Genomic DNA, 17336 nt, shown 5'->3' on the forward strand with positions numbered 1-17336 from the left:
GGATTCAAGCCGAGTACAGAATCGCATATCTAAGAAAAATAAAATGGTCATAAAAGATTAAAAGAATAAAACATCTTGTTAGTCTCGTATATGAGACACTCATGAAGGATATATATACGGCCTATTATAAAATGCCTCGACATGTTGGGATATTGAAAGACTGCTCATATTTTGTATAATTACAGTAGATAGAAATTATCGTAATCACGACATTACATAGTTGTGGATAGAAATTAATCAAACTAATTATTAAGAAGTTTTGAATCGTTTACAATCCTGATTATTATATTTGATTATTAACTCCTCTAATCGATGCTCATCACTTTAATCACATTTCACTTCAATTGAATGCACTACAATCAAAATATTTTTCTAGCTCTGACTTAACGATAGGGGATATAAATATTGAAAACGGGATTTAAAATGTGATTGTAAAAACATCAATAATTTGCAATGTACAATTTTATGAATCCCTTTGCATATCCTTACTTCTAAATTTCATAATCACAACCAAGTTCAGTTATGTAGAAAATGGAAATCCCAAGACCTTATTAAAGACAATTATTCATATTTTTCAATAGCTATAAAAGGATTTAAAAAATTATATTGACTTAAATTGATAAGTAACTAAACGAATTCGATAGGAAAATAACTACTTATTTAAGGAATCAATTTCCAAAAAATAGTAGCTATTTTCAAAGAAAAAGTGGAGCTAATTTAATAATTTGTAGATAATATCTGAAATTCTCTCAAGTTTTAAAAACGTTTTAAACCTAGACTGTATAAATAAAATTCATTGATTATGAAACCACAACAAGAATTTAAAAACAAAAACTTTATTTGCAATTTCATTATGCAAAAATTAGCATGATTATCACAATATAAAATTATACATAAGCATTTATTTTATACAGTTAGCATAAGCAAAATATTAATAAAGCATACGTTTATTATTCATTTAAAACATTTTCAGTATCTTTTTATAAATTTTTGCAAAAAAGATTGCAAAATAGTCATATAATAATTCAATTAGCATATTTAAACACATTTGTATAAAAATGTGAAAACAGACAAATTCTAATGATTTCTGTTTGCAAAAGCCCTTATTCAGGAATTCAGAAAAAAAAATTCTACCTTATCCTTAAACATTATTACAATTTGATTTTAAAGATTTTCACTAATTTACTACCTAGTGATGCCACAAGTATGAAATTAACTTTAAACTCAAAATATTAAAACAGTGCATGATCTTGGAGATCATGCACTGCATTTCGTATCTTTAACGCATGAAGTTAGTTAAATGTGTTGGAAATTTTTGCCTATGTAATTGGTATTTATTGCATCCATTGATTATCTGCCTATTAAAGGAATAATTCGTAAATATATATTCAGAGATTTTTAATAACATACGTATATCGTATTTTCTTCTAAAGCACATCGATTACCATCTTGATCAAGCATGGTAATCAAGTAATGCTTGCTTAAATTTGGCGGATTCCTGATTGATTGGCCGGCCGAACCAATCAGTATCCCTTTCTAAAACTATTAAGGGGGAATATTTCTTTTATTTAAAATTCTTAGAAATGAAAAAAATTAATACCGTAGAATCAAAATTTAAAGTATTAAGATAGAAATCAAAAATTTTAATTAAATTTTAATGAAGTCGAAATATGACTTTTTATGGATGCAATAAATATTTTTAACGCCTTAGTCAAGTCTATAGAAAAATTATGTTAAAAATTCCTCTTAATTTTATATTTCACCAAATTATTGTTAAGAATTAATACATCTTTAAATGTGTAACCAATTATCAGTTATTGCTAGGCACTATATTGAAATGTGAAAGTTAAATTGTTTCTAATATTCATAAAAAGTATTCAATAAGAATTAGCACATTTACAATTTCAAGTATTTAGAAAATATAAAATTACTTATTTTAGCTTTATAATACAGAAAAGTTAAATCTGAGGTATTTAATAATTTTCCAGTTGAAGTTCAGGTACATTTTCTCCATTATAAGAGCATTTATAATTTCATTAAACTCAAGAAGTATTCATATCTTCCTTCTTCAATGGTTCGCATATTTATCAATTATGTATTTTAAGATGCAATAGAAATGGAAGAAATGATTCTTTATATTATATATAAGAAGTACAATCCTTAGATTCTATGCACCAGTTAAGGCATTAGATGAGAAAATATATGCATATGAATTTCATTTGTACCATCCATATTCAATGAAAAAATGCAATTATAAAATTTCATTAATACACAATAATTGCTTAGTTACATCTAAACAATTGAGAACTTTTCGAAATCTTATTTCAAAAGAAACATTTGCAATAGATTTGCAATAAATTATATTAGGTTAATCAATCACTTCTTGTTTTAGTACACTCTTCTCAAACTTTAATCATTTTGAACTCTTTTTCTGAGATTAAACTAAAATCTCATTCATAGCTATTTCAGAGAAATACAAAAATCAGTGAGATTGTAAAATAAATTGAGAATATCACAGTCGCTGAAGACTGAGTAAAATTACATGAGCATTTGGCCTTTTCAAAAATCAAATGTGTAGTTCTTCACATAATATCTTCACATAAATCAACGTTATACACATGTATTCTTCAATAAACAACTTATTTAGCAATTATACCAATACAACAATTGCACAAAAATACAATAATTAAATAATACACAAACATGCCATACATTGTGGAATTCTTTAAAAAGAAAAAATCTCCAGTATTCATAAAATTTGCAGAATTGCAAAATAAGGAAATTACATACTCATTTCATGTAAAAAAAATTGACTTAAGAAAACCTTTTTATTTTAAAGCATTGTATGTACTAGATAAAAAAGAAATTTGGCACATAATGTAGACTCAAATACATTTAAAAATTTAATTTAAACTAAACTTCTTAAAACTATGCAAGGGCAATCAATTTAAAGAGTCAAAGGGCCCTTCTAAAATAGAAAAATGCATTTTCAATACTGCTTCAAATTGTGTATGAAGTATTAAATTTAATTTTTTTTATGAATTTGAATTTTAAAACTAGGATTCTTAAAAATTACAAGAATTACAAAGGCAGACAAGTGCGGTGACAAATAACTACGGTGATTTACACTTATTTCTTAAAAGACAGCAAAAATTGTAGTTTTATCAATATAATTTTGTTGTAATTTAATTAAATCAGCAATAAATAGCAGTTATACAAAATGTTAATATAACTTACAATTGTTACAAGAATAATTATATATTCATTTTAATATCCGTAACTAAGGTGCATTATGTAGAAAAGAGAAGTATTTTATATCTGCTAAGACAGGTTCTTTCTGTTTCAATATAATGTTTCTTGGCAGAGCACCATTTCTTAATATAAATGCCAATTTAATTTTGAGATAATGCTCATATTCTGAAGTTTTAAGCTTAGTAATAACTTAGAAGCTGACGAATTCATTAGAGAAGTAAAATTTAAGGTCTAGTTTGAAAAACAAGCACAATTTGAATACCAAATTATTTCAGTTCTTGAAATTGGTCATCCAAAATCATAGAACATTTTATGTGATGCCTCAAGGTTTCATTATAATTTTCAAATACAATTAAAGATTTTAAAGGTAAATTCTCAACCAAAAAGAAACTTCAAAAACAATCTTTGATCGCCAGTTTGGTTTTCAAATATACTTGTAGATATTTGGAACATGCATAAATTTTCAAATTCATATTACCATCAAGATATTATTGAATTAAAACTAATTACATATCTATTTTTTTGGTGGATATTTCAGTGTCTTACAACTTCTGAGCACCAAATCTAATTTTTCCAACTTTCAATAATGGTATAAGCGACTACTTGTCAACAGCTACTGTCGAAGAATCTTTATTATGCATTATCTGGCATTTTAGTTCAAAATTCAAAGAAAAGTTGCGTTTATTCATTATAATATTGCATCAATCAAATTTGAGAGATATCTCAAGTAAAATGTTGTGCCATCAGCGAATGAGATCTGAAAAAATAAAATATTTTCTATAAGATATGCAACTTATTATAGATATGAATGTATCATATCTTCCCTTTTAAAGTTATTTTTTTTAAAAAATATTCAGCTAATAGTCTTTAAAACAGAAGGGGACATAATTCAAACGATATTGAGATTGCTTATATATTGTGCGTCTTTGTGATGGAAAGATTTATAATCATAGTCACATGACAAACGTAACTGCATATATCGAGCTATAGGTTGCCTTTTGTAGTGCTGTAATGTTTTTCTTCTCATAAGCTATATAGTATCTTACCAAAGGAGTAAGATATTTCCGAAGTTTAACACGAGCATGAAGATTCTCTTAGCTGCTTATTTTAATTTCCAGTAGCATTTAAATTACCAATAACCGGATTTTGACTTACCAATAAACGGGCCTGAAGCGGTGAAGTATTTACTAATACATTTAGCGAATTACCGTCATTTTCTTTAAAAAGTCGAACAATCTGCAATAAAAGGCAGATTTTTTTCACTCCTATGGTGACATTCATACGAGGAAAAAAATCTTGCGATCTAAATATAACTATCCACCATGAAGCCCAGCAAAGTTGGTAATGGTCAGCTTTGGGTCGAGAACTTAGCGCATGGACCTTGGAAAATGCACTCAAGAACCACAAAGGCAAGATTCTCAAACGTCAATCTTTCTCCTTCTAGAAAACTGTCTTCCAAGTGGCTACCTATCTGCTAAATTAATGCCCTGAAAATCAAAGTATCTACGATCCATTTAATGGGTCGCTCGCATGTCCATTATGTGCGATTTTTTATTGGGAAGTTAATACAGACACCATTTTATGGACAGGTTACTCTTTTACCATCAGGGATGGATTATACTTGAAATCATAGTTAAAAGAGACAGCAGATCTAAATTAGGATAGATATCTGCGTAACTTGGATTGGTACCCATACCCACCTAAACAAAGATTTTTTGAGAGGCTTTTCCTATGAAGGAAAAGAACTTTCTAAAATATCTAAAATCTATTTTGGAATATTTCCATGGGACATTGAAAATTCATACTATATGAAAAAACAGCTATTGCAATCATTGAATATTCGATAATACCAAAATAATCCAACATTTACCATCAAACATTATTTCTAATGTAAAATAATTATAATTCTGTTACTTACAAAGTTATTTTGTCATCGATTCAATTTCACCCATTCTGCACGCACCAATGTTGTTAGTGTCGATCGAAGATGTATTTGAAACGGGTAAAACAATTCAAGAAGCCGAGAAGGAACATTTAGTAATAAAATTGCTTCCTTTATACTGTATTGGTCGTATCTGCAAATGAAAGAAGAAATTAGAAATGAGAAGCATTAGAAATGAATTTTATCATTGTAATAAGTTGATTTAAAACGTCAAAACCATAGCATGAAAAATCCACATTACTTGTTTGAAGATAATCTTTACTTGTTGTACTTGGGATATTTGAGAATTATTGTTTCATATTATACTCAATGCAGCCAGAAGAACTTTAGTCTCAATATTCCGGCTTCTTTCTGAAACTAAAAAAGGTAGTAATGGTAAAAATGTTACTGATAAATATTTTGATGACTGCAAGAAACTAATTCACATTTACATTAACAATAATCAAGCAATAAATTTATTTTCAAAAGCAGATCAAGTTTGTGTTTAAATTTTAAATCGATTATTTTTCTATCTATTTCTACTATAATCGATAGCATAAGCTTTTTATTTCATAAATCCAGTTCGTTTTCATTCATTATCACCTATACAAGTGTGTTGTTCAGATTTTCAATTGCATTAACAATTTTTTGAAGGTTAAGAAAAGTAATTTTACTTATTTAATTTAAAAGAGCTATCTTTTCTTCTCATCTACTTCATGAAGTATTTCAAAAGATAAAAATAGAATATATTAGACTATAAGATATTAGAACAAAGTTTCTCAAAGATGCATGTCCTCACCTACTCCCTTGATTAGTCTTATATGCCTTCTAATGTTAAACCATCCTAACCATTCTCTCGATTAAGAATATATTGATATTTAGAGATAAGATTAGATATTGAGTAAAATAATTTCAATAAATTTATAAGATATTTCGGATTCTGCATTTTATTCCATTGTTTAATATTCAGTTCTACGTTTTAAAACATGAAAATCACTGAAATAACTTATTAGATGATGAAAACCATAATTACCGTAATTGACCATTAATTGATGGTGATAACTAGAATTACCGTAATTGCCCATTAATTTAGGATAATAACTAGAATTACCGTAATTGCCCATTAATTTATGATAACTAGAGTTACCGTAATTGCCCATTAATTTATGATGATAACTAGAATTACCGTAATTGCCCATTAATGTATGAGATAACTAGAATTACCGTAATTGCCCATTAATTTATGATAAAAACGAGTTATCAAAATTGCCCATTTAAATGAGACTCAATATTATCCTTGCTTGTTTTGTGGAATTGAATTTTTCAAAATCTGGTTCAAATTAAGATATTAATCTCATGTTTGAAGCTGTTTCAAACTTATTTCAATATTTGCAATTAATATTCTCTTAATACTAGCTGCCTACTCCCCGTCAAATATTGCTTTTATGAAGAATATTAAATATATAATTGCTTTGCGTTATTCATACGAAAAAGGCGTTAGATTTTATTGTTCATTTTTTAAACGAATTTGTGAAAAGTTTCTATTTTTAAAGAAATTTAAGTTCCGTTTTCTACCTTTATTTTAGAACATTGCCAACTGTTCCTCAAGGTTTCCAAATACCTTCAGGGGAAACGCGTAACATGCAATTGGAACTTCTGGTTTGCAGTATTGGAATTCTGCTAAGCGCGGCATTTCAACTTTAATCTATTTTAGATTCACGATCAGTTTGGAATCAACATAAGTTACGGATAGTTATGAAAAAAATCGGCAAATCTTTGACCTGTAATCAAATATCATAATGACAGATTTACAAATATTTTGTCTATTTAAGAGTGGATTCTCGATGTAGTTTAGCTTCTGTCTCAAAGATGGCAGTTTAATTTCAATGTGAGTTAGTATCTCCAGAATAATTCTCCTTTTAGCAGATTCCTTTGATTCTTGCAAGATTTCAAAGTTCAGAATGAAGATTAACTCATTCACAACATAACGGCTTTTTAATTCAAAATCGTAAAATAAAAATTATATTTCATTTCCTATATAACATGTCTTATATAAAAATATGTTCAGCATTAAATTGAATATTTACAGTTCAATTTTCAAATCCGGTGAGAAGAAATGGTTATTTAATCAAAAGTTATATTACTGATTCTTCGACCTGTCCGATGGTACATGGATAAATAATACTGAATGACCGGACAGCAACACTGGCGGGAACTGTGGTTGAGTCCTAAGGGCCATCCCCGGACACGGTACACTCTTCCCGCATTAAGTAGGTCCCGTTATGAATGGGAGTAGCGAGATCCCCCACCTTTTTGTGTACCCTTCAGGGTGGCGAGATCCAGCCACCACATCAGAGGCATCTCATCCTCATTTCGAGGTGCCCCTCCGGAGTTTAATCTCAAGAGTAAATGTGAAATTTGCATTTACTCATATGGAATTCATGCTTTAAAGCAAATTCGATTTCACTAACAAGTTGATGTATTCTGGTTTAAAGCAATGTTTACAAATCGAAAGCTTCTATTAACATCGCTGCTGCTGTGAAAAAATATTGCAAAACAGTTTACATTATAAATTGCATTTCACTAGCATGCAGATTATATCTTCCAAAAGGGTATTGAGACTGTATAATACAGTTTTAAACGCACCAAACAGCCAATTCTTATATTTTTCTTGGGATACATTACAAATGCAAGATAAGATACTTCGAGATTGATACTGGAAATTAAGATATCATACCTTCAAGTTGAATCCATGTGAAGTCCACTTCTTGTTGATCTTTATCTGGAAATTGTCGTTTCACTGCATTTTTTCACTCTCTATATTCATATATTGTCTATTCTTTAAGAAAAAATTATCATGGACCTTCCCGAGTTTCATTGTAGTACCCCAAGTAAGACAAGTAATATACAAATATCAACAGAACAGATACATTTCTAATGAAGAAACTAGTTTTCTTCCCTAATTATTTCGGAACACCGAAAGACGAGGTCCAAATGCATTCTAAAATCATTCGCAAAGTTCAAATCAACTTAGGCGAAATTAATTTCGCCTGAGGAAAGCTAAGAGATTACCCAAATATCACCTTAAATTCCTTATAGTTATTAAATTATGTTAGATTCTCCCCAAATGTTGCGTAATCAATTCGCTTTCTTCGATTTTCTAATCAATTGCTATTAATTCAAAGAAGATTAAATGAATATTTGGATAGTAAGTGCTGACAAATTTTGAAACGGGCAACTTACTGGATTTTTCTCTTTCATCTAGTAAATCGGATTATTTGTCCATATAATTTCAAGCATGCCAGGAAAAAAATTCAATACTTCAAAGGTTGTTTCAATTTTCCAGATAGTACAGCCAAAGTTACCAATTAGTTCCGTATTTCCTCACATTCTTATCTGCATTCCAAAACTTTCAATACAATTTTCATTCAAACTTATTTCTATAAGATGAGTATACAAATTTTAACTTTATATTAGAAAGTAAATGCACCGAAATTAGTTTGATTCAGATATTCAGCGTTTATTTAAAACCAGTTTTAGATGATAAATTTTTGCATTTAATTTATGATGAAAATATTTTTGAAATGTATCTATCTTGATACTCTAATGCAGAAAATGTCACATGTGACGTTTCGAAAAAAATCTTCAAAAACTAAAAGAATAGGACTACAAGAAGCGAGTAGTTTTAAAACTCAGTATTTTAAGAAATAACACAAAGAACCATTTTATCTGTAAACAAGGCAGCTTCGAAAAATTTAAATTTAGTTGAAATGCCGTTAACCAATAATAAGATAATGACTTTATTTCCGTCATATTTTGAATTGGTGAGCTACAAGACATCAAAATTGCTAAGTCTGCAAAATTGCACTTCCAAACTTGTGTAATGTTGATCATGCATTTAAAATAACCAGTGTTAGATTAGGAAATAATTTGAGGTCCTTAAACTATAAATTAAAATTATAAGAATATTTAAAAGTCATGAAATCTCAAAATAAGACTCTTAATTGGTGTTAAACTTCGTGATCTATACTACTTAAAATCGGAAATTCAATAAATTATCATAATTTCAGTGTCTTTTCAGAATAACGATAATATTTATAATACTGCTCCCACATACGAATCAATTCATCAGTTAAGATATAAGCCAATGCTCAGTTTATTTCAGATTAAAATTTTGGAAAGGGTAAATGGATTAAGATGACAATCCTTTACTCAGCTGATAAAAACAGCTGAAGAATATCAAAAGAATATCGCTTCACATTCGAGATATGTCAATTTCGAAATTCCTTTTTACCTACTAATCGAATCCATCAGAATGGGAGCTCCTCATTTTATATACTCTTCCTGGAATATATTGCTCTCAAAATTCTAAGACAATTTAAGAAATTTTCAGACCCAGAAGACTTGTTTTACTAATTAAAGAAACATGTGCTAGGGCAATTGTTAACGTACAAACTGCTTATAAGTCTTTCACAATGCTATTATAGCCGGGAAATCTAATGTTTATAAATATATTTTCTCAAATCATCCTGTGAAAAAGTTTAAAATAATTTCATATTGTTAATAGACTTTGGCCGTGTTGCACATTCAAAGGCGAGATCTTTAAATATCTCAATAACCGAGTAAGCCACTTCAGTAATTAAAGGAAATATTTAAACAATTTGATAATGTATGTGATTTAATGTCGCTAGCTCTTGAACATATATGAATATTCCTTTGTTTATCCATTTTCTGTCAAATTATTATAAGAATGAATTATCACAGGAGTTTTAGATCACTTTTCCAATAGGTTAATTTTATTTAAAGTATTCCAAATTGAAAGAAAAGTTAAATAATTGTTGGAATTTCTGTGACGACGATGCTTAGGTTGAGTTATTTAAGCATTGAGTATGAATAGAGGATCATTTGGAACTTTAAATATAAACTGCCCAATTCCGGTTTGGGATATTAAATACAAATTAATATAACTGAATATGAATATTTCAGCATCATAAAGAGTTCATTGAAGCTACAAATACAATTAACGACTTCAGAAAAATTATTAGTTTGGAGAAACAGCTATTTTTGACGGTTCATACAATCTGAATTTTAAACTTTTAACAATTCATGTTTACTTTTTATCTTTCGGCTTTTAATTAAATTGATATAAAATTTTAAAACGTAGAGAAAAGTATTCTTGCATCCCTTTATCTTGCTCGAAGTAATTAAATAAATTTTATAATTTTGATTTTAAATCATTACTCGCTTTACATACAGTTCTTTAAAGGATTTATTCGATATCAGAATGATTCAGTTCTCAATTATAAAAGTTTGTTCTCGAATTTACTTTTCAATAACCTACTAAATTTCCAAACAGTATGATTACTGAACACATATCAGATTCTGTTTACAGTATTTTCTGTTTAAACTCAGTACATCAAATAGTTTGATATATTTGTTTATTTTGAATTAAAAATACTAACATTTCACGGTAAATTAATATCTGTAAATTATCCTTAATAATAAAGGCAACGACTTTTTAATTTTCAAATATAAATTTTTTAAACATTCCTTACTTTATTGCGAAAATTAAGTCTAAACAATTAATATTTCGGATTACTTAAACATGTAAATTTCTACCTACAATTTCTGCATAAAATATAAGTGAAAATTACACATGAGGTTTATTAAAAAAAACATTTTATGATTTGAAAAAAGCATTCTATTTTATAATAAAAATTAGCTCAGCAAGGTATATTTTGAAACTTTATCATCAGCAAGTTAGTCCAAACAAAAATGGGCTTCAGCGTACACTGTAAAAAAAGGCTTATATTCCAGACACAAACCGTTCCAATGATCCGAAATTCTCACACATCCACTCATTGCACATTCCATCTACCCAAAATTTTCACACATCCACTCATTCCATCTACCCAAAATTTTCACACATCCACTCATTCCATCTACCCGAAATTTTCACACCTCCACTCATTCCATCTACCCGAAATTTTCACACCTCCACTCATTCCATCTACCCGAAATTTTCACACCTCCACTCATTCCATCTACCCAAAATTTTCACACCTCCACACATTCCATCTACCCAAAATTTTCACACCTCCACACATTCCATCTACCCAAAATTTTCACACCTCCACACATTCCATCTACCCAAAATTTTCACACCTCCACACATTGCCCATTCCAACTACCCAAAATTTTCACACCTCCACACATTGCCCATTCCAACTACCCAAAATTTTCACACCTCCACACATTGCCGATTCCATCTACCCAAAATTTTCACACCTCCACACATTGCCCATTCCAACTACCCAAAATTTTCACACCTCCACACATTGCCGATTCCAACTACCCAAAATTTTCACACCTCCACACATTGCCGATTCCAACTACACAAAATTGCCACACCATCACTCATTGCCCATTCCAACTACACAAAATTGCCACACCATCACTCATTGCCCATTCCAACAACACAAAATTGCCACATCATCACTCATTGCCCATTCCAACTACACAAAATTGCCACACCATCACTCATTGCATATTCCAACTACACAAAATTGCCACACCATCACTCATTGCCCATTCCAACTACACAAAACTGCCACACCTCCATTCATAGCCCATTCCAACTACCACACCTCCATTCATAGCCCATTCCAACTACCACACCTCCATTCATAGCCCATTCCAACTACCACACCTCCATTCATAGCCCATTCCAACTACACAAAATTCTCACACCTCCACGCAATGCCCATTCCAACTACACAAAATTCTCACACCTCCACGCAATGCCCATTCCAACGACACAAAATTCTCACCTCCACGCAATGCCCATTCCATCTGCCCAATATCCTCACACTTCCACACATTGCCCATTCCAAATGCCCAATATCCTCACACTTCCACACATTGCCCATTCCAAATGCCCAATATCCTCACACTTCCACACATTGCCCATTCCAAATGCCCAATATCCTCACACTTCCACACATTGCCCATTCCAAATGCCCAATATCCTCACACTTCCACACATTGCCCATTCCAAATGCCCAATATCCTCACACTTCCACACATTGCCCATTCCAAATGCCCAATATCCTCACTTCCACACATTTCCCATTCCAAATGCCCAATATCCTCACTTCCAAGCATTGCCCATTCCAATTGCCCAATATCCTCACACTTCCAAGCATTGCCCATTCCAATTGCCCAATATCCTCACACTTCCAAGCATTGCCCATTCCAATTGCTCAATATTATCACACTTCCAAGCATTGCCCATTCAAATTGCCCAAAATCCCCACACTGCTGCACATTTCCCATTCAAATTGCCCAAAATTCTCACATATTTCCTATTCAAACTACCGAAAATCCTCATTTTCATGCAGTGCCCACTCCGACGATCCGAAATTCTCAATTTTCCATACACAATCCATTACAACTGTCCAACATTATTTGACCGCCCACACACTCACTTCAACTCATTGCCTGTTCAGTATCACTTTCAATTATTGCCCTTTCCGGCGAACCGAAATTCTCACTTCCTTGCATCGCCAGCTCTAACAGCCCGAAGTTCTAGCTTCCACGCATTGCCCGCTCTAACGACCCGAGATTCCCACTTCCACGCATTGCCCGATCCGACGATACCGAAATTATCCGTACATTTGCTCACTTCAATGCCATTCTATTCTCACTGCAGCATACTATCAACGTCATCATAGTTTCATGACGGCTTCCATACAGGATGGTAAACGTAGATAATTTATTATCCCATTTTCCCCCTATACGCCTCATAAATATATTCTTGTAAACGAAAATTTATTCTTTCGCTTCGAGCATCCCTACTTCTACAATATAATTAGAATATTCTACAAATCACTCCTTACTGTATTTCTTTATCTCCAAGATCATCTTTAACAGTCCCCTTTCAACTATCTCTTTTTTCTAATAAAAAAACCTAATGTTTTCATCTCATGCTCACTGTCACAATTGAACATCACCGAATAAAATTTTCGTTAATATCCTACTATTCACGAGACAACTTTTTTCTTTTAGCACTAAATTACCATAACCGGCTAATTTTTTTATAATTACATTTGCAACAAATCGATGTTAAGGGCACCTCCAGCGTTTGCATTTAGAAATGAATAGTAGGCACTTATTAAAAACTCACTATATTTAATTTTACACATTCTATTTAGCTACGTCTATTAATGCGATGTATATTCAAATAAATTCTTAGAAATTTCATAAATGTGCTAAAAATCTTTCAAAAAAAATATTTAATTCAAAATTTTATTATTTCACGTTACTATTACTGAATCATTGATTTTAATGGCCACCAATAACTCCAGATATTACAACGATTTGGAATAAAAACGTACGAGATTGGATAATTTCGAATGTATCGGTTGAACGCAAGAATAAGTGTGCAGGATTTTTCCTAAATTTGATTTAAAATAATTGCGGCAAATTTACCTCTGAACTGAAAAAAAATTTAAATTTTAACAGGATTTAATTTAAGGTTTGTTATTTATAAAAACATTTGACATCAACTTATAGCCAAAATAAGAATATAAATATAATTTATCAACATTTTAATGATCTTCTAATGCTACTGAAATTTCTTCAATTTTATACTTAATTAAAATATTTATTAGTAGGTTATGGGTAGGCTAAAATTCAGATTTTCACATTTTTTTTCGGAATTGCTGCTACATAGCTTTAATTGAATAAATAAACCTGACTATTTTAATAATTCTAATTGTTATATATCTTTAAACTGCTAGATATTTTTTGTTAACTTTTAGATTTCTTTGTTTGGTCTTTAGATTTCATTTGAAAGAAAACAATTATGGAACCTCAATTCAGACCTTTTGTTTTTGAACGAACAATTAGTATCATCTGAATGCATCCTTTTAGAACAATATTTCCAGGAATTTACTATCAAAATATTTGTCTATCACTACCGATGAAAAGCCTCAAACTATAGAACAGGAAAAACGGAATTACCTAATATAAAGTGTTTTCTCTCATTTTCAAATGAGAACCTAAACGCACTGAAAATCAAAACAGACTATAGACTTAGAAGTTAATTTTGAGATTCCATGCCTTTACTTAAAATCTAAAATTGCTAATTTGAAAGCAAGAAATTCAAAACTCGCTATCTAAATAACCAAAGATTGGTTTAAATACATCAGCTATTTTTAAGAGAGGACGCTAAGAGAGATTGAAAAAAAGATGTTAAAGTCTTGATTAGCAATTCCCTGGATTTAATATTGGAAATAGGGATTTAATTATTCAACAGTTTTTTCAAGTGACTCTTGATAATTTATACTTCAAACAGAAGTTAAGATAATTTGTTTCGTTAATGTGGAGCTGATTAGTCGAACTGTTGAGAAATTATGGATTTGGTTTGGATTTTAAGGCACAAGATTATCCAGTTTTTGGAACAGTAAATCAATTTTACTTGTTATGACTAGAATGTGTGCTATTTGGCGTTTTACTCAAAATTTATAAGAAAGTTACAAAATTGAATTTCATTATATTCATCAGCTTGCCAAGAAATTTGTTTTCTAATATTTTTTGTGACCAAGTCCTATAAATACATCTAGATCCTAAAAATTTAGAATTCCATACAGGTTTTAGAAAAAGACTCGTTTCTTAATTCCTTTCAATATTTCTATATTCCCATTAAATTGATATATTATTGCCTTGATATACGACTTTTTCTTTGGATTGCAATCTAATTGGGACATCAAATATTTTAATTTATATAATATTTGGTGTATCAAATATTGGAGATCTTACAAGATTTTGAAAAAATTACTACATTTATTTAATAACCGATTTAAAATTAAAATTTAGTAATTGGATGCGCGAGTCAGATAGCATTACATGAAAAAGGGTTGATCCTGCTTTTTCCCCTTAACTTGCATAGAGAAAAGGAAATGAATCGTTCTTTTAATTATCTGCTGAATTATCATGCATGAATATACAATACCAACAACACATTTGTTTATAATCCTCAACTTTTATTTAAAAATGCACAAATTAATCAAATATGATCAATTTTAAATTCTTCCCAGAATTTTTTTTAAAAAAATGTTATCTGCATTAACTTGTGTGATACCTGTATGGATCTATAGTAAATATTGGCCCACTATAAAGCGAATATTACGATTTATTTTTATGGAAAACTAAATATTTGTATTCAGAATAAGCTGTTGCATATATCAAGTCTAACCATTTGTCCATATAAATCAAAATTTATCATATTCTGTCTTTGTAGCGAAATTTGAATAAATACACCTTCAATAAATGCAAGTTAGCATTTGAATAAACATACAAAAGCTAACATTAGCCTCGAATATGTTTAGTTTGAATTCTTAGTTAAAATGACCTAAACAAAGAATATCTGACGAATTTATTCTAACAGTAACGGAAATAATTCGGATGGACCTAATATTTTTTGAATGAATAAAACGTATTTTATATGAAATTGTCAGCATTGGTTCTTTAATTATGAGGTCTAAAATGTTAACCTTATTAAATTTCTATCTAGTTCTATAATTTATTATAAATTGCAAGCTCTCTGAATTTCTTGTTTCTTCAAGTTCTGAATTAATTTTTCTTTTTGAGAGATTCTCGACAATTATTTGCTTAACAGTGGCGAAAAATATCCGGTTTATAACTGCAGGGTACTTATACCATGGATATTCATTTTAAATTTTGTATTTTTCCAGTTATCTAAAATTTAATCCACCATTTAAGATGTTTTGAACTATGCGAATTTTTTTATAATACTTTATAAAAGGTACATAATTCGAATAATTAAGGAATAATCTTTGAATATAATTTAGAATATTTATTCAAGTGGCGTTAGAAAATTGTACAGTCTTACTTGAGGTGTTCCAATGCGAATCAGGGCGGAACCATGAAATTTTTCGCTATACCGTCAATAAGGGGGTAGAGTCGTCCATCTTGTAAATAACTTGCTTCCAGTTTTGACTGACAAATGATAAGAATCACTTGATATGCCACACACATCCAGTGCCTTGAGATTTATAGGGTAAAAGGATGCGAGTCCAATTGCTCCTTACTTTTTCCTTCTGCATAATAATGGAGCTGAAATGAAAGAAGTTATGATGATATTAGAACACGATATTTCTAGATACCTCCCATTTTTTTTTATAAAAATGATTGCTATCATCAAGCGACATTATATATGTCGTTTGATAATAATAATCAAGACAAGCAAGTAAATATTTTTTTGCGTGGAAACACGGCGATTGTTGATGTTTATCAAAACAGTGATAAAAATTGAAAAATTAATCTAAATATCTATCCAGTTTGTAAATAATTGCTGGATTTAACCTATAACTAATACATTAACATTTTTCTCATTGTGAAGCATAAATGATTTTTTTTAAAGGAACAAGTTATTTGATATTCCAAGAACCGCAGAACTTAATGTGAAAGCAATATACAAAAAGCGAACGGAAAATATACATTAGATTTTAATCTATGTGGTGATTTTCGGTAATGAAATTTTATCAAAATTTAGAATTTGAGGAAACAAATTTAAAGATAATAAACTACATTAAAATATTATACAACTCCAAAAACTGCCCAAAAGAATGAAAACGGATGAAAAATTCAAAGAATTTATAAAGGAAGTGCTTCCTTAACTAAGAATATTCAATTAAGAATGTTCTATATTTTCCACAAAAATCGAGATTTTTCAACAGTTATTTTAGTTACTAGAATATAGTACCGTACTATTAGTAGTAATATCATCTGATTGCTAAATTCAATTTTTAAAAAAATCGGGATATTTGTTTTTAAACCTGAATACAAATTGCAAGTTACACTTTTATTTATTTTGAAATTCACCGTTAGAGTTTTTTAACGTAAGAAATTATACCTAGTGTTTAGTAAGAAAATTATGGAAACTTTTCCATACAAGTTTCAGAACATTAAAATTTCTCTAAAAATCTTCCTTTAGCTCCTTCAAGATTTATATATAAGAAATTGAATTGTTATTATAAATACCAATATTTTTTGCAAAGAGCAATTTCCATAACGAAGATTCATATTATTTTTAGTCAATTACACACTCAACTGCTACGTGGGTAAGAAAAAATCCAAG

General features: G+C 29.8%; 1 long non-coding RNA gene across 1 annotated transcript; it reads right to left on the reverse strand.

Moving 5' to 3' along the window:
- Positions 1 to 5189: 5189 nt before the first annotated feature.
- LOC129971800 (uncharacterized) lies at positions 5190 to 8756 on the reverse strand. The gene is made up of 3 exons (XR_008784822.1): positions 7911 to 8756; positions 5436 to 5551; positions 5190 to 5327 (listed from the first exon to the last, which is right to left on the reverse strand). It is a non-coding gene; the product is annotated as an uncharacterized LOC129971800 (long non-coding RNA).
- Between the last annotated feature and the right edge of the window lie 8580 nt (positions 8757 to 17336).

This window comes from Argiope bruennichi, chromosome 1 (assembly GCF_947563725.1).
Source record: "Argiope bruennichi chromosome 1, qqArgBrue1.1, whole genome shotgun sequence".
In the NCBI taxonomy this organism is placed as follows: domain Eukaryota; kingdom Metazoa; phylum Arthropoda; class Arachnida; order Araneae; family Araneidae; genus Argiope; species Argiope bruennichi.